Source organism: Chiloscyllium plagiosum, unplaced genomic scaffold, assembly GCF_037043375.1.
Source record: "Chiloscyllium plagiosum isolate Xiang-an unplaced genomic scaffold, Cpla_swu_hap1 HiC_scaffold_47, whole genome shotgun sequence".
Taxonomy (NCBI): Eukaryota; Metazoa; Chordata; class Chondrichthyes; order Orectolobiformes; family Hemiscylliidae; genus Chiloscyllium; species Chiloscyllium plagiosum.
In genome coordinates this window covers 2000584-2028131 of record NW_028270185.1, presented here as the reverse complement: position 1 = coordinate 2028131, position 27548 = coordinate 2000584, and the positions used below count along the sequence as shown (strand labels likewise).

General features: G+C 44.3%; 1 protein-coding gene across 5 annotated transcripts in view; it reads left to right on the top strand.

Moving 5' to 3' along the window:
- Positions 1 to 27548, top strand: part of LOC122542727 (leucine-rich repeat and fibronectin type III domain-containing protein 1-like protein) — a 274125-nt gene that overhangs the window by 96640 nt on the left and 149937 nt on the right. The window contains exon 1 of one of the 5 annotated variants that reach the window (XM_087983857.1): positions 12076 to 12137. The exons of the other annotated variants lie outside the window; for them this stretch is intronic. The gene's annotated coding sequence lies outside the window, so the exon portion shown is untranslated. Of the gene's footprint in view, positions 1 to 12075; positions 12138 to 27548 lie in introns of those variants that run through there. 5 annotated transcript variants of the gene reach the window in all.

Below are 27548 nucleotides of genomic sequence, written 5' to 3'. Positions count from 1 at the left end.
ACACTACCAACTACACACTCAATCTCTCACACACACATACACTACCAAACACACACTCACTCTCTCACACACATACACTACCAAACACACACTCACTCTCACACACACACATACACTACCAAGTACACACTCACTCTCTCACACACACATACACTACCAAGCACACAATCACTCTCTCTCTCACACACATACACTACCAAGCACACACTCACTCTCTCTCACACACATACACTACCAAGTACACACTCACTCTCTCTCACACACACACACTACTAAGCACACACTCACTCTCTTACACACACATACACTATCAAGCACACACTCACTCTCTCTCACACACATAGATTACCAAGCACACACTCACTCTCTCTCACACACATACACCACCAAGCACACACTCACTCTCACTCTCACACACATACACTATGAAGTACACACTCATGTTTGTGCACACATTCACCCATGCGCTTTCAACAATGAATTATGTATTTAAGATATTCCAAGAGAGAGAAGGAGATATCAGGTAGTCTGAGAGGTCAGTTTTAAAGAAGACAGAGCGAGAGAGGTGTTTGGAGGGAATGACAGAACCATTAGCCAAAGGTGGTGCCTAATGGTTGAGTAATTGATGCTGAATTTGGAGGGATGCAGAATCTCAGAGGAGTGGGGTTGGAGGAGACTCCAGAGTTAGAGGGATCTAAGACCATTTCCTCACTCCCCTCACAAACTCACACACACACTCACACGCACATTCCCTCTCACTCAAACACACTCTCTCACACACTTTCTCTCTCTCTCACGCACATACGCTCTCACACATACAGATATACACCCATGCACACACTCTCACATACACAGTCTCTGTAGACATACCATTCTTCTCTCTCAAAAGCTTGTCCGTTTACCTCAGAGAGATGGGAGTGAGCTTAACTGCGGTTTCTATGGGAACTTACCATCCCACACACATTCTCAAAGGGAGGAGGAGAAACACTGACCTTGAACTATACATCAGCTGTGTGTACATTTGTCTGAATTTCCATCTTCAGTTATTATAATGAAGGCTTCATCTGTGAGTGGGTTAAGATCCTAATCAGGAAATGAATTGGGAATTTCACACAATGAAGGATCGCCAGTGACAGACTCACTTTTATATCCATAACCGATCCGAAATCTCACACTCAAGTAGGCGTTTTTAAACAGCTGCCCAAAAGCAAGATTCACTTTAAAGATCGAACAGGACTCCAACACTGCCGCAGCCTATCCCAATCCCAATCCCAATCCCAATCCCAATCCCAATCCCAATCCCATTCCCAATCCCAATCCCAATCCCAATCCCATCAACATTTCGCTACCTTTGGTGGTGGTTATTTCTCAAACATCGGTAAAGAATTCGGGGAAAATACACGCCGTGTTTCCAACACAGGGACATGCAGGGAACAGTAAAGATTTAATGCTGCACAGATATCACCCAGATACACAACCCCCCCCCACACACAGAATACACACACCCCCACACACAGAGACAGACACACTCACCCACACACACACACACACACGCACAGACACACACACCCCACACACACACACAGACACACACACCCTCACACACAGAGACAGACACACTCACCCACACACACACAGACACCCCCCACACACACAGACATACACACACCCCCCCACACAGAGACAGACACACACACACAGACAGACACACTCACACACACACAGACACACACACACCCCACACACACAGACACACACCCCCCCACACACAGAGACAGACACCCCCACACCCCCCCACAGAGACAGACACACACAGACCCAGACACACACAGAGACAGACACACTTACACACACACACACAGAAAGACACACTCACCCACACAAAGAGAGACAGACACACACAGACCCAACACACACAGAGACAGACAGACACACACACACACAGACATACACACATAGAGACAGACACACTCACCCACACACAGACCTACACACCCACAGAGACAGTCACACTCACCCACACACAGACATAGACAAATAGATCTACACACACATTCACACATGTACACTGAGACACCCACATGTACACATTGGTATACCCCTGCACATGAACACATACAAGTACACACCCACCCAGATGTACACTCACATATGTACACACAGACACACACACTCTCACCCACGCACGCATCCACACACAACTCACTCACAAGGACACACACACACAGAAAGACACACTCACCCACATACAGACCTACACACCCACAGAGACAGACACACTCACCCACCCACAGACCTACACACCCAGAGACATATGCACTAACCCACCCACAGACTTACACACCCACAAAGATAAACACACTCACCCACACACAGACATCGACAAGTAGATCTACACACACATTCACTTATGTACACAAATACACCCACATGTACACACAGGTATACACCTGCACATGGACACTCACATATGTACACACACACACTCTCTATCTCTCTCTCTCTCACTCACACACACTCGCACACACAGGTGCACAGACAGATCCACATGCCCACACACAGATGCACAAATAGTCACCCATCCCATGCACCCATATGTACATACACCCCTGTGTAGACACTCTCTAACTGGAGAGGAATGGTGGAGTGTGTGCAGCTTACATTACTGGAAGGGACTGAGCATGTGTTCCCCATTAGAGAGGTCATGAATTCACATGCTCTTTTGACTCCTGTGACACAGAGATAGTATCCCTAGCTCTGAGCCAGGAAACTGGGGTTCAAGACACCCCTACTCCAGTGTCGTGTACTAACATCTCTGAATGGGTCGGTTAGAAAATATCTATATGTTTGTCCTGCTAGATACTGCAAAATCACGCTGAAATTGTTGGAATGTTTGCAAAAGTGGGAACTATATAATTCACAGTAAGATCTCACAAACAGAAGTGGTCAGGCTGTGGCAAGATGTTGTGGCTCTGTTCATGTGGGTGGGAATTATGGGTGCTCCTCCCAATGCAGCATTGACTCCCTCTAACCCCTTCACCCACCCATGTCTGGATCTCCTTGTCTCTCCGTGATGGCAGATATTGCTATGTAACTGGGCAGTGGCATCCTGTGGAACCACTGAGGTCGGTTACCAAGGCAGTGAGATTTAACCAGGAGTAGGGGAAGGTGAATAATTCTTCAGCTAAATCCTGAAGCCTGACTCTTAATTGCCCTCTGAAATGGCCAAGCAAGCCATTCAGGTCCAGGGCAATTAGGGATGGGTAATAAATGTTGACCCTACCAGGGACACCATGGTCTCTCTTCTACATGGTCTCTGTTGGACACAAGGAGAATGGACAAATATCTCTGGTCCTGGTATCACGTTTGTTGACCACTGCTTCAGCTGTGTGGGACATTGCTTCAGTGGAGAAGGTGGAGCATGTCTGACCCACCTATCCATTTGTTTGTCTCTCTGCCTTTCTCACCGGCTGTGCTCTGTGGGAACCTATCTTCTCACTCCTACACTAACACCCCAGTTTCAGCATAAATACCTTTCCTGAGTCACCTCTAGTTCTGATGAAGGGTCACTGGACTCAAAACATTAACTCTGTTTCTCTCTCCATCGATACCACCAGACCTGCTGAGTAGCTTCAGCATTTTCTGTTTCCGTTATCATTGCATGTCTGATTTGTTGCTTCATTTTGATTTCACTTTGAAGAAGGTCAGGCTGTGAGGTGGTGTCTGACCCTCCACTGGACCATAATGAGCTTGGTCCTCAGTCCAAAGCTGATCGCCTGGTTGGAGGGCTGCTGGCTGATGTGACTGCTGTAGTCAATCACTTTCTGCACAGACCACAGGAGGACTTGAGTATCAGGTTAACTATGTGTTTACTCAAACAACATCTGGGAGCTGTCTGTGTTAGGCTGCCTCTCTGTCTGTCCCCCGGTCCGACATGTATACAGAATATTGTTAGCCTTTATCTCCCCTGTGATCATGTACACACACAGTGTTTACTCTTTACTCTTGTACAATAATCTTCAAACTTATGCTTTTCTCTTATTCTGTCAAGAGGAATTTTTAAAAAATTCATTTACGGGATAAGAGTATAGCTGGCCGGGTCAGCATTTATTGCCCATCCCTAATTGCCCCGAGGGTAGTTAAGAGTCAGCCACATCAGTGGAGTCAGGAGTCACATGTAGGTCAGACCAGGTAAGGATGACAGTTTCCTTCCCTAAAGGACATCAGTGACCCAGATGGGTTTTTTTCTAACAATGGATTCATGGTCATAATTAGACACTGAACTGAATTCAAATTCCACCATCTGCCATGGTGGTATTTGAACCCTGGTGCTTAGAACATTACCTGGGTCTCTGGATTAACAGTCCAATGATAATATCACTCAGCCATCGCCTCCCCCCTACTCTCTATTCTGCTGTCAAGGCTAATACAGCTCTTAGGGTCTACAAGATTCCTCTCCAGCTACTTCTGTGGATGTGAACCCTCAGGGTCGTCATGATCCTGCTGCAATGAGTTTTACAGGACTAGCTCAGAAGGTATCGCCTTGCTTCTGTTATAACCCTTTTTGTAAAATCTTATTTAATTCCCACGATAGTCTTGTCTGTCATTGTTAACTAGAATGGTACTCATCCTCATTCTCCTCCCCCTTACTTACATCCCCACTCCACTACATAAGGCCTCAGTGTGTGTGAGACAACAGGGGACTGAATTCTCAATCAGTATCCTATGGGAGGTTCACCTGGAACGTTGTTATTTTGGGACATGGTTCACTGGGAACCCAGAAATGCAAGTTGGACAATGTGGAATCCCCTTTCAGCTTCACCTTGCATGTCATGGTGAAGGAATAATGTGCACGAGTCCGAGAGACACAGTGAGTGCCGTATGAAACTTTGTTTGGTGGACAGGGATCCAGAATGTAGTCATTTCCACGTCCTACCAGACCTTGTCCAAACCCCCCGAAAGGCTCGATTAGAAAGGCGCTGTGGACTATTATATACAGAAGCAAAATTAAGCCATTCAGCCCCGTGAGTCTGCGCTGCCATTTTGTCATGACTCAAATGTTTCTCAAGCCCATTCTCCTGTCTTCTCCCCATTCATCCAGGTTCAGTCAGCAGCAGATGTCGAACAGACACAGTGAGATAGGGGTGTGGAGGTGGAGATGGAGGGGGGTGACGCTGTTGGATGGGCAGCGACTTCTTCAGAAAGTCCTTTCTCACTCTCCCCCAGTAACCCCCCCAACCCACCACAGTACAGTAAAGGAGCACAGGAACAGGGAGGTCTAAGGTAGATCTGAGGGAGGGAGAGAATGGGTGAAGGTGAGGGGGGGGAGAGTGTGTAAGGGAGGGAGTGTTGTGAGGGTGAGAGGGAGGGAGGGAGAGTGTGTGAAGGAGGGAGACTCTGAGGGGAGGAGTGGACATGCCTTTAACCGAGGGAAGGAATCTTCGAGGGAGGGACTGAGGAATGCAATGAAGGAGAAAACGTGTGACCCTGAAACTGAGATAAGCTGGAGAGAGGCACACACACACATATACACACATACATGCGTGCGCACACACACACATACATACATACATACATGCGTGCGCACACACACACATACACACACACATACACACACGCACTCACACACACTCACATACACACACACATACACACACACATATACACACACGCACACACACACATACACACACACACTCTCACACACACACACACACGCATGCACACACACACACACACAAGCACACATGCATCCCATGACCATTTCTGAGTCCTCCCTTCCCAAGACCCAAAAGCTATCCCACTGCTGGAAATGGAGGGAGACCCAGGATAAGAAAGTACCCAACTCCAATTCCCAATCTCGTATGCATTCTGCTGAAGTCCATGTGTGCCATTGTTGGTGAACTCAGTGTCTATTTAAGACAGAGCCTTCACTCAGCTCTGGTGCACACACATTCCTAATGAGCCGGGCTTGGTGGTCTAGTCTGCCTCTCTCTAGCTCTGCGTCTTCAGTGAACTTGGGGAGAAAGAGGTTTATCAGTTATCCCTGCTGCTTGTCATATTTTAAAAGTTACCTACATTAATTATTCATTCTCCAAATGATCAACTGATTGTTTTTGCATTTTTGTTTTAAGTTTATGTTTAACGTGCCAAACCTTAACCTTTCAAAATTTCTCGTTGGCCTTTTTGAGTGACAAAAACATTGTGAAAATATTGGACAAACCTTGTGTAAATCCTTATCGGGGATGGGAAACTGCAGTCCATTGTCTGAGATTACAAAGCTCTGAGCTTCCACATGTTGTGAATGCCTCCTTCAGTAATATAAACACTACTTCAGATATGTGACCCTGCAGCTGCTTCATGTCTGTCTCTCTATCTCTCTATTTATCTCTCTATTTATCTCTCTACCCCTCTCTCTATCTACCTGTCTATAATGATCAAGAACATTTTATCTTTGTGTTTGTTGAGCTCCAACCCATAGTGTCCCAAATGGTCCTAATGGAAAGGAGGATAATGCCAGGTCAATCTTCTACCTGCCAGTGACAGTAGGAGAAGTAATACAACTGGACATCATCCCTTCCAATTATTTTGAGAGATGTGGATGCTGACCGGAATATCTTGTTCTGGCTCAACATGTTTTGTGATCCAATCGTTGCAAAATATCAAGTGTCAGGATGACAGAATGATTAATCTCTTGTCATGTCTGAATAAATTATCCAATCCATTGAGGTGTCCTCTCTGCTCCTCACACTGATTGAGAATGAGCTTGTCCACTGGTCATTGTTTGATGTATTGTACGGAGACCTGAGCATGTCCTAATCGGATATTTCTGTGTATTTCTGATGTCACTCAGTCATGGCGTTGTTGCTGGTTGAGTGGTGGTTACCATCGATATGAAGGTTTCATCTTTTCAGTAAAAACCACATCTTGTTTAGACCTTGTCACAGGTATGGGGACAAAACATCGATTGCAGTCTGCTGTTTTCCTGGAACATGCTCTGTCTTTGCAGTAAACTACATCATCCTCAGTCTAAGCTATTATGCCTGGTGGTGCCAATCTTTCTAACTCTTTAGAATTTAAGGGTGTCACTGAGTTTGTGGTCAGCCTCTATTTTGCTTATAAACCAAGAACATAATTTACAATCTTTTCACAAGCCCATGTAGTAACTAATGCTTCTTTCTCGGTCACCGCATATCTCTGTTCAATCTCTATCATGTGTAATGAATGGTCCACGTTACCCCTGCAGTGCAACTGAAATCAATATCTAGTCCTGAGGAAGAGACATCTACAGTAATGACAAAAGGCAGCTCTGGGTTATAGTTAATCAAAATATCAAATTATATCAACTTCTGTTTGATTTTGGAATTTTATCGGAATTTCTCCAGTGGTCGAACACTGGCCCCTGTGGAACCCGACTGGACGCATACTTCCAGTCACCATCCTGACCACCATCCTCAGCTGACAGCCACTCAACCAAATCTCAATACAATTTGCTCAAATTCCTTGGATCTCCTGAACTCTTACCTTCACTATCAGTCTCCAATGTAGGACCTTATCAAAAGCCTTGCTGAAGTGCCAAATGGACTATATCCACAGCATAGCCCTCATTGACACACCCAGTCACCTCTTTAAAAATCCCATTGAGGAAGAAGGCAGTTTACTACCAATTTTGGCAGGCAACTAGGGACAAGTGATCAATGCTGGCTCAGTCAGGCAGACCTACATCCCAGCTTCCCATGACCGAATGGGGGAAAAAAACCTCAGAACCTCTGCAGTTCCTTCCAGCATCAGGCACATGTCAGGAATGTGATGGAATACTCCCCACTTGCCCTGGATGGGGGCAGCTCCAACAACACTCCAGAAACCCGACACCATCCAGGACAAAGCAGCCCCCCCCCCCACTTGATTGGCACCACATCCACAAACACCCACTCCCTCCCCCACCGATGCTCAGTAGCAGCAGTGTGTACCATCTACAAGATGCACTGCAGAAATTCACCAAAGATCCTCAGGCAGCACCTTCCAAACCCACGGCCACTTCCATCTAGAAGGACAAGGGCAGCAGATACACCACCCCCTGCAAGTTCCCCTCCAAGCCACTCACCATCCTGACTCAGAAATATATCGCTGTTCCTTCAGTGTCATTGGGTAAAATCCTGGAATTCCCTCCCGAGGGCATTATGGATCTACCTACAGCAGACAGACTGCAGGAGGCAGCTCACCTCCACCTTCTCAAGGGGCAACTAGGGTCGGGCAGTAAACACTGGGCCCAGCCAGTGACACCCACATCCCACAAATGAGTGAAATAAAAGCGTTATTGTCCTGTTATAAAAGGTACTGTAGTGGATCATTTATAAGACAGGTTGGGCAAGGACTGTCTGACTTGGCTTACCATACCCATCATTTCCTGGATTCAGTCACAGTCCAAGGATCTGTAACCATTGTTGTTACTCTTGTCTTCTGTGGGCCAACTCTGGCACTAGACCCATCAATAATATGCCAAGGACGTGACATTAGTCATGAGAAATCCTTTTTGCTGTGAAGAGTAAGTCTTGCTTCCTGTAGACATCACAGCACAGCTCACACTGTTATATCACCTTCCGTTTGAGTGGATCCATGCATCAGGAGTCCATTCTGGGGAGCTGTGCTCAAATCTCGCCATGGTAGATGTTGGAATTTGGATTTAGGAAAAATAACTGGAATTAAGACTGGAATGATGACCATGAAATCTTGTCAATTCTGCAGGATAAGACACATCTGATTCCCTTACTCAGTCTTGTCTCTGCATGACTCCAGACCCACAGCAATGGATTGACTCTTAAATGACCTGTGGGCAATTAGGAATGGGCATTAAATGACAGCCAATGACACCTACATCCCATGAATGAATTTTAAAACGTTTCCAAACCACTATCTGCGTTAAACTCCAGAGTCCTTACACATGCCACATATTGAGACTTAGTGATTCCCAGGTGACTGTGGGAATATTATACTTTCCCAATGAGGCCCTGGCGTGTTTCCTCTGTCCACCTGGGGCTCACCTACCGTGTGGCATTCCTAGACACCTGGGAATCACTGGCCCAAGGTTGTCTTGAGTGGAGGAGGAGCACTCGGGAAGGTGCCAAGCACTTTGAGACTTGCCATTGGGGAAAAAATAGAAGTCAGGTGAAAACAGTGAAAGGAGTGCGCTACCAAACCAATGCCCCACCCACCCCTTCATGTGACTACCACCTGCCCCGAGGGTAACAGAACCTGCAGTAGTGGTATCAGCCTGTACTTCTCCTGAGAGTGGGAGAGAGTCAATGATTGAGACCTAACCCCTTACACTACAAGATCCTCATGGTATATTACATATTGTAGATTTATGCTGATCCAAGAAGTGTGTTTGAGAATCATTTCCACCCTTTGACCCTTGGCAGTTCTGCACACAGCTGCTTTGAGGGTCAATGACACTCTATCTGAGGCCCTTTTGGGCAATTAGAACATGAACTTTCGGTCTTTAGTAAAATTACTCAAATGTAAAGGAAATACTCCCTTCTCATGAGGTGTCTCTGGCTCACTGATCCACCTCTCCATAGCTTGGGGCTATAAATCCAATCCTGGGTCTGATCCGTGGATTTGATCATCAGTCATCACATGTAGCAGACTTGCAGAAAACTAGCAGTGATGCTGTATTATTTATAATCCTCATCTTTAATATCAAACCATGTCCTCTCCCTTTGAAGTTAGATGACAGCCCCCTCAGGACTTGACACAAAATGTTAAATAAAATTCAAGAAGGTTACATTTGAGAATATTCAAGGTTGCATGATTATTAAATTCATCAAATGCTCTGATGGTTTCTCAATACTTAAATCCATTAAAAAGCTGATATTTATTTGCAAGAAATAATAGGATTTAGATGTTTAATAACAGCGTCACTTCCAGTACAATTAATTCATTGCTGACTCAAGTCACTGTAATTCCCATTATTACAAAAGGATTCGGTACACATGGACTCATTACCTTCAAACTCAAGAAACTTTTCCAATTAAACTTGTACAACAGGGAGACCCAGGGTTCAAGTACATAACTCTTTGAAATTCACATCCCATGTGGACAGGGTGTTTGAGAAGATATATAGAACGCCAGTCTTCGTTGCTCAGACCTCTGAGTATTGGAGTTGGGGTGTCATGTTGAGGTTGTGCAGGACGTTGGTGAGGCCTCTTCTGGAGAACCGTGTGCAGTTCTGGTCACCCTGTTATTATTAAGATGGAGAGGATTCAGAAAAGATTCATCAAGATGTTGTCAGGAATGGAAGGTTTGAATCAACGAGGTAAAAACAATGACTGCAGATGCTGGAAACCAGATTCTGGATCAGAGTGGTGCTGGAAAAGCACAGCAGTTCAGGCAGCATCCGAGGAACAGGAAAATCGACGTTTCGGGCAAAAGCCCTTCATCAGGAATACAGGCAGAGAGCCTGAAGGGTGGAGAGATAAATGAGAGGAGGGTGGGGGTGGGGAGAAAGTAGCATAGAGTACAATAGGTGAGTGGGGGAGGGGATGGAGGTGATAGGTCAGGGGGGAGGGTGGTTTGAGCTATAAGGAAATGTTGGATAGATTGGGATTTATTTCCACTGGAGCCTAGGAGGTTAAGTGGTCACCTTCCAGAGGTTTATAAAATCATGAGGACTACAGATAAGGTGCATGGCAGCTGTCTTTTCCCTAGGGTGGAGAATTTCAAGACTCAGGGGGATATTTTTAAGGTGAGAGGAGAAAGATTTTTAAAAAGGTATGAGGGGTAACCTTTTTACACAGAGAGTGTTGAGCATGTGGAATGAACTCCCAGAGGAATTGATGGATGCAGGTATAGTTACAATGTTTCAATGACATTTGGATGAAAAAAATGTTTGCGGAGATATGGGCCAAATGCAAGCAGGTGAGACTAGTTTAGTTTGGGATCATGGTCGGCATGGATTAGTTGGGCCAAAGGGTCTGTCTCCATACTGTATGATTCTATGATTCTATATTTCATCAGACTCACCAAAATGGCATTGGACATTGTACCAAATATTATTAAGGAAGCATTGCTTTACGCATTGCTAAGAAAAGACACAACGTCAAAGTTTTTTTATTTTGACTTATCAGGACAGGGATGCAAGAAAACCAAACTCAGAAAGCAAGCAGCAATTTCTACAGGATGAGAAGAAGGTGCTGATTGGTTGGGCCATGTTTGGATTGGTGATGCTGTAATGGCAGTTGGCTAATCAATCTTAAGTAGATAATTATACTCAGACCAGGCAGGCAGGCTCTGATTGGTCAGGCTGTTGCCATGGGAAACACATCAAGGATTGGCAGTTTCCATGAAATTTTCGTCAGTAAAAAAGGCACAAGGCCTGCTCAAATTTCTTTTTCCATCAAAGAACCAGCTCCTGTCAGAGGGAGACAATGTCCTAGTAGTATTATCGTTAGAGACCCAGGTTCTGGGTTCAAATCCTGCCATAGCAATTAATTTCTGGAATTAAGAATCTAATGATGACCATGAAAAGTCATCAGGAAAAGTTTGTCTGATTCACAAATGTCATTTAGTGAAGGAAATCTGCTGTTCTGACCTGGCCTAGCCTGCATGTGACTGAAATAACTCCGCAGAGGCCAGTGTCCCATCACCAGGTCCCCTGTTATCTACATGGGGAGAGTCCCTAAACCTGACCCAGCTCCCTCAGAGCCAGCTCTCAGAGTGAACAGAACCTCTGACACTCCTGTTTAAATCTGTCAGCCAGGGCTCCATGATCGGACCAGGTTAACACCTCCAACCAGGGAACTCAGATTCTATGATGTCCACCTGAATGATGTCATTACAGACACTACAGTGACTCCAATCCCCCAGCAATGACCCTTACCTGCCTTCTAGGCAATTAGGGATGGGCAAAAATACTGGCCTATGCCTGAAATGAATAAAAAGGGAAAAATGTGTTTACGTAAAGCTTATAGCACATGCTAACCTGACTGCTAATCTTAAATTGGTTTCTGGTGTAATTATTAACATAGTCAAGGTTATTTGGTACGTGTTGTCCGGAAGTGGAATTTGATCAAATTGCATAAGGTGTTCTGAGGATTGCAGGGCACTGCACAATCAGCAAAGTGCCCAATTTGGACAATGTAAGTGTTTTTTGATACAGTCTTCTAATAATTGATATATTTAACCTAGAGACCTGGCATCACACTGTCACCAAAACTAATGCTTCACATTACTCTTTGGGACGGCAGGTGAACAATTTCTGACTGAATTGTAGCTTCCTGTCCGTAAAGATAAATGTATGAGTGTTGACTGCAAGTTAGCAGAGTGACACCCCTTAAAACCTGACATGGGGGATTCTGAGTTATTGGCCAAACCCCAGTGGAATAACATTGGGTGGGATGGGAGCAGGTCAGCGAAAATTCCCAAGTTTTGCAAAACCTGTGATTGAAAATTCCGGGATAAGCGGTGACAAAGAAAGCAGCTTGTGTGTCTTTCACAACCTCGGGAACTTCCAAAGTGCTTTACAGCCAGTGAGATTATTTTCTGAAGGGTGGTCATCGTTATAATCAAAAGAAGTTAGCACTGATCTGTGTAGAACAAGGTCTCACAAAGAGCCAAGAGGATCAGATAATCTGTTTCTTCAGTGAATGGGGGCAAGGGAGAAAATAGTGGCCACTTTGGAACTTTATTATAACTTGTTAATATTCACTAGGCAAGAGAGCCGCTGTTTAATTTTATTTATTGAAACTTGCACACTATGTTACATTATAAGGGCAGCAAATATAAGTACTAAAGAAACAGCATTTATTATTGATGGTAATAACTGTAATTTTGTGAAATTTACTCTTTAAATTCTGCCGCAGATTTGTTTCCGCAGTCCTTGAAAGATTAATTGCTGCACTCTGTGGTTTCTCTCTATAATCAGGTTGAAGTTGTATAATGCTGAGATTCCAAGTCTCTACGCACAGGCCACAGGAGAGATAGAAACTCCAGCTTACCCTGAATAATGGCCACTTTGTATCTGGCTCCGATCCATTCTCTGCATCTCTGCTTTGTGCCTTTCAAATAGTTAATCTTCTTTTACTTCAGAAAGCCATCGATACATTCACATTTAGCCACTGCACTTGTCAAATCTACCGTGAAATAGCAGTAGCAGAAACAAGGAGTAAGCCAATCCTTCCAGGCTCGGGAATCTGATTATTTTTGCTGCATTTGCATTTACAGTGAGAGCTGTGTTGGTAACTGCCTCCACTGCACTGTGTCAGTCACCCAAAGGAACAGGCTCCATCTCAGGGATTGCATGGGGTCACTCGTGAACTCAGACAGGGGTTGGTTGGAACATAGACCTCTGCTGCAGATTCCCTGTGGGTGGGAGAGTCCAGAACTAGAGGAACATAGGTTTAAGGTGAGAGGGGAAAGATTTAAAAGGCAACTTTTTCACGTAGAGGGTGGTGTGTATTTGAGCTGCCAGAGGAAGTGGTGGAGGCTGTACAATTACAGCATTTAAAAGACATCTGGATGCGTATATGAATAGGAGGGTTTAGAGGATATGGGCCAAATGCTGGCAAATGGGACTCACTTAATTTAGGATATCTGGTCAGCGTGGAGGAGTTAGACTGAATAGTCTGTCTCATTGCTGTATGTCTCTATGGCACTACCTATGATACAGGAACAGGCCCTTCAACCCACAATGTTGTGCTGAACCTGGCGCCAAATTAAACAAATCCCTTCTGCCTGCCCTTGGTCCTTATCCCTCCATTTCTTGCATATTCATGAACTTATGTAAAGGTCTCTTAAATGTCCCTGTCGTGTCTGCCTCCACCACCATCCCTGTTCCAGACTGCTACCTCTCTCTGTGTAGGAAAGTTGTTTTTCTTATCTCCTTTGATCTTACCCCCTTTCACCTTAAATGCATGCCCCCTAGTTTTAGACATCTCACCTTGGTTAGCTAGGATGGCTGGTTAATGATGCGTAGTGATGCCAACAGTGTGGGTTCAACCTCTGCACTATCTGAGATTACAAGAAGGACTCTCCATCCCAACCTATAACCTCACTTGAGGTGTGCTGACCCTCAGGTCAAAACCCCACAGATCTATAACAACTTTATTGATATTAGGGGCCAACTTTAACTTTTTAAAATGTTTTTCAAGGATTGTGGCCATCACTGGCTGGGCTAACATGGAGGTCCTGGGCCTCCCTCACCGCTTCCTCACGCCTGGAGGAAGAACGCCTCATCTTCCGCCTCGGAACACTTCAACACCAGGGCATCAATGTGGACTTCAACAGTTTCCTCATTTCCCCTTCCCCCACCTCACCCTAATTCCAAACTTCCAGCTCAGCACTGTCCCCATGACTTGTCCGGACTTGTCCTACCTGCCTATCTCCTTTTTCACCTATCCACTCCACCCTCCTCCCTGACCTATCACCTTCATCCCCTCCCCCACTCACCCATTGTACTCTATGCTACTTTCTCCCCACCCCCACCCTCCTCTAGTTTATCTCTCCATGCTTCAGGCTCACTGCCTTTATTCCTGATGAAGGGCTTTTGCCCGAAACGTCGATTTCGAAGCTCCTTGGATGCTGCCTGAACTGCTGTGCTCTTCTCGCACCACTCTAATCCAGAATCTGGTTTCCAGCATCTGCAGTCATCTTTTTTACCTCTCTAATATTTATTGTCCAGTCCCTACTAGAGAAGGCGCAAAGCCTGACTGACTCTTGGGAAATAAGGCAGGGCAGGTGGCTGAGGTGTCAGTGGGGGAGCACTTTGGGGCCAGTGACCATAATTCTACTCGTTTTAAAATAGTGATGGAAAAGGATAGACCAGATCTAAAAGTTGAAGTTCTAAATTGCAGAAAGTCAAATTTTGACGGTATTAGGCAAGAACTTTCGAAAGCTGATTGGAGGCAGATGTTCGCAGGTAAAGGGACTGGAAAATGGGAAGCCTTTAGAAATGAGATAACGAGAGCCCAAAGAAAATATATTACTGTCAGGGTGAAAGGGAAGGCTGGTAGGTGTAGGGAATGCTGGATGACTAAAGAAATTGAGGGTTTGGTTAAGAAAAAGAAGGAAGCATATATCAGGTATACACAGGATAGATCGAGTGAATCCTTAGAAGAGTATAAAGAAAGTAGGAGTATACTTAAGAGGGAAATCAGGAGGGCAAAACGGGGACATGAGATAGCTTTGGCAAATAGAATTAAGGAGAATCCAAAGGGTTTTTACAAATATATTAAGGACAAAAGGGTAACTAGGGAAAGAATAGGGCCCCTCAAAGATCAGCACGGCAGTCTTTGTGTGGAGCCACAGAAAATGGGGGAGATACTAAATGAATATTTTGAATCAGTATTTATTGTGGAAAAGGATATAGAAGATATAGACTGTAGGGAAATAGATGGTGACATCTTGAAAAATGTCCAGATTACAGAGGAGGACAAAAAGTAGAGTGCCCAGCACTGATCCTTGTGGCACTCCACTGGTCACAGGCCTCCAGTCTGTAAAGCAACCCTCCACCACCGCTGGGTGTCTTGAAACGGTTAAAAGTGGATAAATCCCCAGGACCTGATCAGGTGTATCCGAGAACTCTGTGGGAAACTATAGAAATGATTGCTGGGCCTCTTGCTGAGATATTTGTATCATTGATAGTCACAGGTGAGGTGCCAGAAGACTGGAGGTTGGCAAACGTGGTGCCACTGTTTAAGAAGGGTGGTAAAGACAAGCCAGGGAACTATAAACCAGTGAGCCTGACATCGGTGGTGGGCAAGTTGTTGGAGGGAATCCTGAGGGACAGGATGTACATGTATTTGGAAAGGCAAGGACTGATTTGGGATAGTTAACATGGCTTTGTGCGTGGGAAATCATGTCTCTATGACTCTATGACTCCAATTAGTCAGAGAGCATTTAGGAGTTAAGAGTCAACTACATTTTGGTGGGTCTGGAGTCACACATAGGCCAGACCAGGAGAAAGTGAGGACTGCAGATGCTGGAGATCAGAGTTGAGAGTATGTTGCTGGAAAAGCACAGCAGGTCAGGCAGCATCCAAGGAGCAGGAAAATCTACATTTCGGGCATAAGCCCTTTATCAAGAAGACCAAGTAAGGATGGAAGATTTCCTTTACAAATAAAAACAGAAATTACCGAAAAAGCTCAGCAGGTCTGGCAGCCTCTGTGGAGAGAAATCAGAGTTAACGTTTCGGGTCGAGTGACCCTTCCTCAGAAGTCAGATCTCCTTTGCTGAAGCACATTGGTGACCCAGATAGGTTTCCAGACATTCAACAATGCTCACTGGTCTGGCATATAAACATCAGAAACAGAGGAGGCCACTCAGCCCTTCCAGCCTGCTCCCCCATTCAATAAAATTGTGGCTGATCTGATTTTAACCTCAACCCTACATTCGTGCACATCCCTGATAATCTTTCATCCCCTGGGTAATCACGAATCCATCTCCCTCTGCCTTAAAAACATTTAAAGGTTCTGCAGCCGTGGTCTTTTGTGGAAGAAAATTCCAAAGGCTCACAACTCTCTGAGAAAAACATATGGTTCCTCCTTTTGTTTCTAACAGACTTCCCAAACCATGATCCCTACATTCTTTCACAAGACAGGAAGTGCTTTCAACATCCAAGGACAAGTTCCTCAGGATCCTTGTTTAATGATTCCAGGTTGTTACTCGATTCAAATGTCACATCTGCCACAGTGAATGTCAAAATGGTTGCCTGTGGTTCTGGATAGCAACCTTGTGCCATTACTGTGATACCACCACCTTCCCTGAAGGTTTAGTTCAGCTGAACCCAAATGAACTGGGACCAGCCTCTGGTGAATGCATTTGCACCTAAAAAGAAAGTTTCACTTCTCCCTTGAACACTAATTTCTAGAAGCATGGCATTCCAACCAGAACTCTATCAACAAACACATCGAGTTAGACCCCATCTGCCACCCCCTGAGAAAAGGAACAGGAAGTGACTTCACCACAGGAAATTACATCATCAACCCAAAGAAACCCAAACACACAAATAGAAAGCAGGAATTTTCAGCATTGCTTCACCTGAGACCCACTGAAGATGTTACCTAGTAGGGTAACGAAATGACTGGAAATGAACCTTCCAGCTCAGTGAGCAAACTAAATCCAAAACTAACCCTTTAGTCTTCAGGGAGGCTTTCATTGTGTGAAGTGGTGGCAAGGGAGAGAAACAAAGGCGAGAGAGAACATTTGGAACATTATCCTAGGAATAACTTACAGACACTAAAGATGACCTGGATCATGTATGAATGAATGTTCTCCGCTCTAACTGGTTGATCCATGCAAATATTGATTATTCTCTGTACAAAGGACACATCCCCAAAACCATCCCGGATCCAGCACACTGTCCTGTTTGAAGTAAAACTCATTCAGAGCCAAAGTCAATGTACGAAGAGGTGAAAGGGCAGGGATGTAGAAAGGTTTCAGATTCTGTTGGAAAAGCAGAATGCTGCTGCTGTTGGGAATCTGAAAGTATAACAGAAATTGCTGGCAATTTCTGGCAGTGTTTATGGAGGGAAACAGACAGAATGTTTCAGAACAATGACCTTTCATCAATACTGGGGAAACTTAAAGAAGGAATGACATCTTTGGGAACGAGGTATGTGGGATGAGGACAAAGGGAAGGTGGGTTGAAAGTCTGGAGAGACTGAATGACAGAAGGGTTAATCTGATAACCCTCAACGCCACTGTCCTGTCTTTTCCCCATAACCGCTGATTCCTTTCCTGATTAAAAACCTATTTCTCTCAGCCATGAGTATACCTAATAACTCAGCCTAAGTAGTTCATCTCCGGTAGAGATTTCCACAAATTCATCCCCCACTGAGAGAAGAAATCCACCCTCATCTCGGTCTTAAATGTGTTATGCTTCACTCTGAGATGATGCCCTCTGGTCCTAGACTCTCCCACAATGGGAAACAACCTCTCTACACCTAGCCTTTCAAGTACATCTTTCAGTAAGGTCACCTCTCATACTTCTAAACTCCACTGAATACAGGCCCATCCTACTCAACCTTTCCTCATAAGACAGTCCCTCCATGTTTGCTTTCAGCCAAGTGAACTCTCTCGGGACTATCTCCAACACCAGTATATCTTTCCTTGGACAAGGAGTCCAAAATTGTTCACAGTATTCCAGCTGTGGCCTAGCTAGTGCTTTATATACAGTCATAGTCATAGAGATGCACAGCACAGAAACAGACCCTTCGGTCCAACTCGTCCATGCCGACCAGATATCCCAATCCAATCTAGTCCCACCTGCCAGCACCCGGCCCATACCCCTCCAAACCCTGCCTATTCATATACCCATTCAAATGCCTCTTAAAATTTGCAATTGTACCAGCCTCCACCACTTCCTCTAGCAGCTCATTCCATACACGTACCACCCTCTGTGTGAAAAAGTTGCCCCTTAGGTCTCTTTTATATCTTTCCCCTCTCACTCTAAACCTATGCCCTCTAGTTCTGGACTCCCCGACCCCAGGGAAAAGACTTTGCCTATGTACCCTTATCCATGCCCCCTCATAATTTTGTAAACCTCTATAAGGTCAACCCTCAGCCTCCGACGCTCCAGGGAAAACAGCCCCAGCCTATTCAGCCTCTCCCTGTAGCTCAAATCCTCTAACCTATAGTTTCACAAAGACCTCTCTATTTTAACAATTCATTCCTTTTTGAAACAAAGGCCCACATTTCGTTTGCCTTTCCCATTACCTGCTCAAATTCGATGCTAGATTTTTTTTTGATTTATGCATGAGTATCCCCAATCCCTTTGTGCTGCAGTTTTCTGCAGTCCTCCTCTATTTCAATAATATTCAGCTCCTCTGTTCTTCCTGCCAAAGTGCAAAGTTTTTGCTCACTTACTTAATCTGTCTCTATCACTCTGTAGACTCTTTGTATCATCTTTATTACTGGCTTTCCAATCTACATGATGTGTCATCCTCAAACGTGGCGATAGTACCTTCATTTCCTCATCTGTGTCACTAACATAGATTGTAAATAATTGTGGCTCCAGCACTGATCCCTGTGGCACTCCACAGCTGAGAGTAAACCGTGTTACTGATTTCACACATAGGCCAGACCAGGTAAGGATGGCAGTTTCCTTCCTGAAAAACTGGCCAGAGGCTTGTATCCCGTCACCAAGTCACCCTTTATTTGCACGTGCTCAGTACAGCGGCTGTGCCCAGCCAGCTCAGTGTCAGTCCCTGAACAGAGGAGATTCTAAAACCCCTGCTTATACATTTTTTTGTACACCGCGTGCTATCAGTGTAATGATGCTAGAAGCACTAAATCACAGTAGAAAGAGTGACACAACACAAAACCCAAATGGAACTCTGACAGAGCAGCAGCCCAGTGCCGGAAGATTCCAGAAAAAAAAAACGAGCTAGCGGCAAATACAATTGCCTGGCCTTTCTTGCCATCAAGGGACGCACCCCACACAGGCACAGTAAAACAGCAAATTCTCACTGAATGCACATTATTGGGGCTTTGGGGTGGTACAGCAGAGTAATTCAGTTACTCTTAAGAGGTGGCCCACCATGATCTGTGACTCCAGATGAAGCCACTGGTTATTATGCAGTGGCTGTTCTACCTCAGTCTCCAGTAAACCTTGTCCTGTTGATCCTTGATCAGCCTCTCAGGGAGTTGCCAGACGATAGCTTTCAAATGAATCACTTTTTCATTGAGTATTCCCTGGTTATATCGGTCAGCCAGCGCTTCCTAATTGATACAGGAACCCCAATCAAGGATTCATAGTCTATGAGATCCATCTGGTTCCAATCACCACACATCCCAAAAGGACATTAGTGAACCAAATGGCCTTTTTCAACAATGGATTCATGGTCATCATTAGATTCTTAATTCCAGATTTTTATTGAATTCAAATTCCACCATTTGCTGGATTCGTACCAGGGTTTCCAGAACATTTCCTGGCTTCACAGTCCAGCGATAATACCACCAGGCCATCCCCTCCCCTGCTAGTGATGGTTATTGTGTTCACTCCCTCTCCTTTGGCCCTTGATTATTTTGAAATGTTCTTAGTGTCTTCTCCTGTGAAGGATGATGCAAAGTATTTTCTCAGTTTCTCTGCCACTTCCTGGTTCTCTTTTATTATTTCCCAGACTCTTTCTCTAAGGAGCCTTTGTTCACTTTGACCTCTCTCTTCATTTTTATATATTTAAAAATGCTGTCCATCTTGATATTACTTGCTGGTTTACTCTCAATATTTTGTTTTTTTCCTTGTTAGTTAGTTTTTTTTTCATTGGGTTTTATAACTTGCCCAATCCTTTGTCTTACCATTAATCCTTGTCATATTGTATGTGTCTCTTCCAATTTGATACTATCATTAATTTTCTTGGTGAACCAGAGTTAATTTATCAGCTTCCTAGAATCCTTCCTCACTGAAATATATCTTCACTCAGAAAAAAAATCTGTCATTGTTCCTGAACTGTGTTTGAGCTTAAGTCATATCCCGATGAACTGTAGCCAGTCCTGACCTTACACCTGAGTAATTAGCTGTATTTAAGTTTAACACAGTTGTTACTGTCCCAAATTTCTCCCTCTCAAGCTGAATGCTAAGTTTTATCATGTTATGATTATTATTTCCTTGAGAATCTTTTATTCTGGGATCATTTATTAAAACTGCTACATTACATATTAATAGTTCCAAAACAGCTGGATGCCTGGTTATATCGAGAGTATGTTGTTCAAGTAAACTGTCCTGAGTACACTCTGTCACTTTGTTTGCCTTTGTCACTTTAATCTTTTCCAATCTACATGAAATATTAAAATCACCCATGATTATAATACTATCTTTTTCATTTTCCCTCATTCTGTCCTGATTTATCCTCTGTTCTACAGTATAAATCCAAAGAGAATTGTGATGGGGCAAGAACATATTTAAGAGATTTCCTCCTGTCTGAAAGCAAAAGATAAGACAAATTCTAATCTATGCAAAGAAAAGGAAATGAGATGAGGAACCAAGTTTATTACAAAATGTGTCATATGGTAGGCTGGATTGTCTAATTAAAAAAATGCAACTCTGTTCCTGAAGCTCCAATTTAAGTCAAGGTTAGGGTTAGTGTTAGAGTTAGTGTTAGGGTTAGGGTGATAGTTAGGGTTAGGGTTAGAGATAGAGTTTGTGTTAGGGTTAGGGTTAGAGTTAGGGTTAGGATTAGGGTTAGAGTTAGTGTTAGGGTTAGGGTTAGAGTTAGGGTTAGGTTTACGGTTAGAGCTAGTGTTAGAGTTAGTGTTAGGGTTAGGGTGAGAGTTAGGGTTAGGGTTAGGGCTAGGGTTAGTGTTAGGGTTAGGATTAGCATTAGGGTTAGAGTTAGTGTTAGGGTTAGGGTGAGAGTTAGGTTTAGGGCTAGGGTTAGAATTAATGTTAGGGTTAGGTTTAGGTTTAGAGTTGGGGTTAGATTTAGTTTTAGTGTTAGAGTAAGGGTTAGGGTGAGAGGTAGGGATAGCGTTAGGTTTAGGGTTAGTGTTAGTGTTAGGGTTAGGGTTAGCATTAGGGTTAGAGTTAGTGTTAGGGTTAGGGTGGGAGTTAGGTTTAGGGTTAGGGTTAGAATTAGTGTTAGGGTTAGGTTTAGGTTTAGAGTTGGGGTTAGAGTTAATTTTCGTGTTAGAGTTAGGGTTAGGGTTAGAGTTACGGTTAGGGTTCATGTTAGTGTTAGAGTTAGGGTTAGATTTAGAGTTGGGGTTAGAGTTAGGGTTAGGTTTAGAGTTGGGGTTAGAGTTTGTGTTAGCGTAGAGTTAGGGTTAAGATTAGGGTTAGGGTTAGGGTTAGCGTTAGGGTTAAGGTTAGGGTAACAGATCAAGGACAGCGATGTCAGCATAGGGTTAGGGTTAGAGTTAGGGTTAGGGTTAGGGTTAGGGTTAGGGTAATAGATCAAGGACAGCAATGTCAGCATAAGAGTAAAATGGCAATTAATACAATAGACCACCAGAAGCTTTAAGTCTGCTGGGAAGGTTCCTCACTCAGTCTACGTTTGGTCTCCTCAACATAGACCACATTATTGAGCAAAATCATGAGCTCAGCATCTGGCATGTAGATGCCCAGCTCAATGCCCTACCCTGGGGAATGCCAATTACCAACCAGACTGTTGGTGATATGAATCATTGATCACAAACATAGGAAAATTCGACCAGCTCTCGAGAGTAATTATACTCTTTTGATGTTTGGAGAGTGATTTCTCAACAGGCTCCCACATTACAGACATCACTTTGCTGATCCATCCTAGCCCTAGTATGAGAATAGAATCTCAAAGCTAAGCCTCTCCAAAGGGATAAAATTAGCTGCACGGATGATGATGAATTTATAATAGGTCAAGATATTGCTGTCTCTTCTGTACGAGTCTTAGTCACCTCTTGCCTCACTGAAGGAGGCTTATCCTCTGAATAGTTTGGTGCAATCATTTCTATTTGGTGCTGTTTTACATTTCAAGGTAAACAATTGATTTTAAAGCAGGCACTGAGAATTTTTGAAACCTTTTTGTTTTTATTTTACATTCTAATGACTTGGGAGCTAGAATGTCTTTCAGATTGTATTAGATCCCCTGATTTCAATGCTAGTTCCTAACCTCTAAATATTACGCGTTTTAGATTCTGATAATTGACCAATTTGAGTTTAAGAGGATAACTCTGAGCATGAATTTGAGAGACACATGTCTGATGCTTCATAGAATCATACAAGCATGGAAACAGACCCTTCGGTCCAACCAGCCCATACTGACCATAATCTCAAACTAAACTAGTCCCACCTGCCTTCGCTTGGCCCATAATCCTGCAAACATTTCTTATTCATGTATCTATCTAAATTGATACAATAGCATCAACTTATATTCAGAGTAAAAGAGTCATAGAGATGTACAGCATGGAAACAGACCCTTCATTCCAACCCGACCAGAAATCCTAACCTAATCTAATCCCATTTGACAGCACTTGGCCCATATCCCTCTAAACCTTTCCTATTCATATACCCATCCAGATGCCTTTTAAATGTTGCAATTGTACCAGCCTCCACCACTTCCTCTGGCAGCTCATTCCATACACACACCACCCTCTGTGTGGAAACGTTGCCTCTTAGATCTCTTTTATATCTTTCCCTTCTCACCCTAAACCTATGCCCCTCTAGTTCTGGACTCCCCCACTCCAGGAAAAGACTTTGTCTATTTATCCTATCCATGCCCCTCATGATTTTATAAACCTCTATAAGGTCACTCCTCAGCCTCTGATTCTCCAGGGAAAACAGCCCCAGCCTGTTCAACCTCTCCCTATAGCTCAAATCCTCCGACCCTGATAAATTACGTCTTTAAGGTGATACATTCTTTTCTCTAGATTTCAAAGAAGGAGGTAATCTCAGTTAAACACTATGACATACTCAAGGAGATGGACAGGGGAGACGCAGGTACAGTGTTTTTTCTTCCGTGGTTGGGGAATCCAAAATCAGGGGGCTAATTTTAAAAGTAAGGGAGATTGCACGTAATTTTGAGGTGAGGAGAAAAGATTTGACTTAGCGAGTTGTGAATTTTTGGAATTTTCTATTACAGAGGGCTGGGGAAGCTCAGTGTTGAAGGTAGAGATTGATGGACTTCTGATTCCCAGAAGGGTACAGGGTTAGAGGGGATGGAATGGGGAAAAGGCATTGAAGTGTTTGATGAGCCATGATTATATTGAATGGTGGGGCATGCTCGATGGGCTGAATGGCCCATTCTTGTTCCAATGAAACTTTCCAAAGTCTCACTAGTTTGCTATAAAACATTAAAATCTGCACCCCTGAGACATAAGGAGTAGAAATAAGGACTGGACAGGGTGTACAGCAAGGCTGAGAGGGTTGCTGTTTTACTGGGAACCAATAGTCAACATGACCCCAGCAACTGGGGTAATCTCTTGGTTACAAAGTGCGATGGGATGTCATAAGGATAAGTTAGTATGTTGACCCAATGGAAGTTCATGCTGTATTCTTTGATACACCATATAATTAGTATTACAGCTGTGGAAAGGACGATGGATGAAGACTCGCCATCTGGGGTAGTTTGGGCTGAGGTTAGGAATAGGAAAGGTGAGCTCACCCTGTTAGGAGTTTTTTACAGGCCTCCTAATAGTCCTAGAAACGTAGAAGAAAGGATTGCGAGGATGATTCAAGAGAAGAGTGAAAGTAATAGGGTGGTTGTTATGGGGGACTTTAACTTTCCTGATATTGATTGGGAAAGCTATAGCTCAAGTTCGTTAGATGGGTCAGTGTTTGTCCAATGTGTGCAGGAGGGTTTCCTGACACAATATGTAGATAGGCCAACAAGAGGTGAGGCCATACTGGATTTGGTTCTGGGTAATGAACCAGGCCAGGTGTTAGAATTAGAGATAGGTGAGCACTTTGGGGACAGTGACCACAATTCGGTGACTTTTACTCTAGTGATGGAGAGGGATAAGTGTGCACTACAGGGCAAGAGTTATAGCTGGGGGCAGGGAAATTATGATGCGGTGAGGCATGACTTAGGATGTGTGGCTTTGAAAAGTAAGCTTCAAGGCAAGGGCATAATTGATATGTGGAGCTTGTTCAAGGAGCAACTATTGAGTGTCCTTGATAAGTATGTGCCCGTCTGGCAGGGAGGAAAGGGTCGTGTGAGGGAGCCGTGGTTTAATAAGGAATTGGAATCCCTTGTTAAATGGAAGAGGGCGGCCTATGTAAAGATGAGGCGTGAAGGTTCAATTGGGGCGATTGAGAGTTATAAGGTAGCCAGGAAGGACCTGAAGAGAGAGCTAAGAGCAGCAAGGAGGGGACATGAAAAGTCCTTAGTTGGTAGGATTAGGGAAAACCCTAAGGCTTTCTATAGGTATGTCAGGAATAAAAGAATGACTAGGGTAGGAATAGGTCCAGTCAAGGATAGTAGTGGGAAGTTGCGTGTGGAGGCTGAAGAGATTGGGGAGACACTGAATGAATACTTTTCGTCAGTATTCAATCAGGAACAGGACATTGTTGTCAATGTGAGTACTGAGTCACAATTAAGTAGAATGGATGGCTTTGAGGTATGTAGAGAAGAGGTGTTGGAAATTCTGGAAAGGGTGAAAATAGATAAGTCCCCTGGGCCTGATGGCATTTATCCTAGGATTCTCTGGGAAGCAAGGGAGGAGATTGCAGAGCCATTGGCCTTGATTTTTATGTCCTCGTTGTCTACAGGAGTAGTGCCAGAAGATTGGAGGCTAGCAAATGTGGTTCCCTTGTTCAAGAAGGGGAGTAGGGATAACCCTAGTAACTATAGGCCGGTGAGTCTCACTTCTGTTGTGGGCAAAATCTTAGAGAGAATTGTAAGGGATAGGATTTATGAACATCTGGGTAGGAATAATGTGATCAAGGATAGTCAGCATGGTTTTGTGAAGGGCAGGTCGTGCCTCACAAACCTTATTGAATTCTTTGAGAAGGTGACTAAGGAGATGGAAAGCGGTAGATGTGGTGTATATGGATTTTAGTAAGGCGTTTGATAAGGTTGCCCATGGTAGACTACTGCAAAAAATACGGAGGTATGGCATTGAGGGTGAGTTGGAGGTTTGGATTAGGAGTTGGCTGGCTGGAAGAAGACAGAGGGTAGTAGTTGATGGCAAAGGTTCATCTTGGAGTGCCGTCACTAGCGGTGTTCCGCAAGGATCTGTTTTGGGACCATTGCTGTTTGTCATTTTTATAAATGACCTGGAGGAGGGGTTAGAAGGTTGGGTGAGCAAGTTTGCGGATGATACGAAGGTCGGAGGAGTTGTAGACAGTGAGGAAGGATGTGGCAGGTTACAGCGGGATATAGATAAGCTGCAGAACTGGGCAGAAAGGTGGCAAATGGAGTTCAATGTAGCTAAGTGTGAGGTGATTCACTTTGGTAAGAGTAACAAAAAGATGGGGTCCTGGGCTAATGGTCGGATACTTGGTAGTGTGGATGAGCAGAGGGATCTTGGTGTCCATGTACACAGATCTTTGAAAGTTGCTACCCAGGTAAATAGTGTGGTGAAGAAGGCATATGGCGTACTGGCTTTTATTGGTAGAGGAATTGAGTTCCGGAGTACTTAGGTCATGTTGCAGTTGTATAAGACTCTGGTACGGCCGCATCTGGAGTATTGTGTGCAGTTTTGGTCGCCATACTATAGGAAGGATGTGGAGGCACTGGAACGGGTGCAGGGGAGGTTTACCAGGATGTTGCCTGGTATGGTAGAAAGATCGTATGAGGAAAGGCTGAGGCACTTGGGGTTGTTTTCATTGGAGAAAAGAAGGTTTAGGGGTGACTTGATAGAGGTGTACAAGATGATTAGGGGTTTAGATAGGGTCGACAGTGAGAATCTTTTTCCACGTATGGAGTCAGCTATTACAAGGGGGCATAGCTTTAAATTAAGGGGGGGTAGGTATAGGACAGATGTTAGGGGTAGGTTCTTTACTCAGCGAGTCGTGAGTTCATGGAATGCCCTGCCAGTAGCAGTGGTGGACTCTCCCTCATTATGGGCATTTAAGCGGGCATTGGATAGGCATATGGAGGACAGTGGGCTAGTGTAGGTTAGGTGGGCTTGGATCGGCGCAACATCGAGGGCCGAAGGGCCTGTACTGCGCTGTATTCTTCTATGTTCTATGTTCTATGAACTTACAATCCCGTTGTGTGAGGTATTGCCTGGTCACTGCTAACTCTTCAACAAGATCACACCACTGTGAGCTAAGGCCCATTCAGCCCACTCAGTCAGACACTAGAGTTTTCCACAGAACAAGGCCAGGTAACCAGGTGAAATTCAGATGTGAACAGGATTAGAATTAGTTCTGACATAGCATCTGCGTGGTGTGGAAAGGGGCCATTCGGCCCATCATGTTTCACCAACCCGACAATAAGCATCCCACACAAACTCAGCCCCCGAATAACCTCTCGCCATAACCCTACATTCCCCACCTAGCCTGCACATCCCTACACACTGCAGACAATTTCCCATGGCCAATCTACCCTAACCTGCACATCTTTGGTGTGTGCGAACCCGGAGGAAACCCATGCAGACACGGGAAGAATATGCAAACTCCATACAGACAGTAGCCTGAGGGTGGAATTGAATCCAGGTCCCTCTTGGGGGAGCAGTGCTAACTACTGAGCCAACATGTCATCAATCTCCACACTCTCTATCTCAGCTCAGACATGATGTTAGACTGGGGGTGGACAAAGTCAGAAGTCACACGACACCAGGTTATAGTCCAACTGGTTTATTTGAAATCACAAGCTTTCTGAGTGTGGTGAAATGGGTTTGTGATTTCAAATAAATATGTAGAACTATAATCTGGTGACGTGTGACTCTGACTCTTATCAGGCAGGAGGCATTGCGACTGGGAGCTCAGTGCATAGATGTAACTAGAATCTCTGAAACAGCACCCAGCATGAGTCAAAGCCTTTAGCTGAGGAAGAACAAGTAAAGAATAGACAATTTGACTTGTGTAATGGAGAGAAACCAGCACTCCAAGGGTTAAAGGAATGTTTGTTCAGAGACAATAGGCAACAGACAACAATAATCTCCCAAATCTTAGTCTCTAAAAGTGCAGTGGAGAT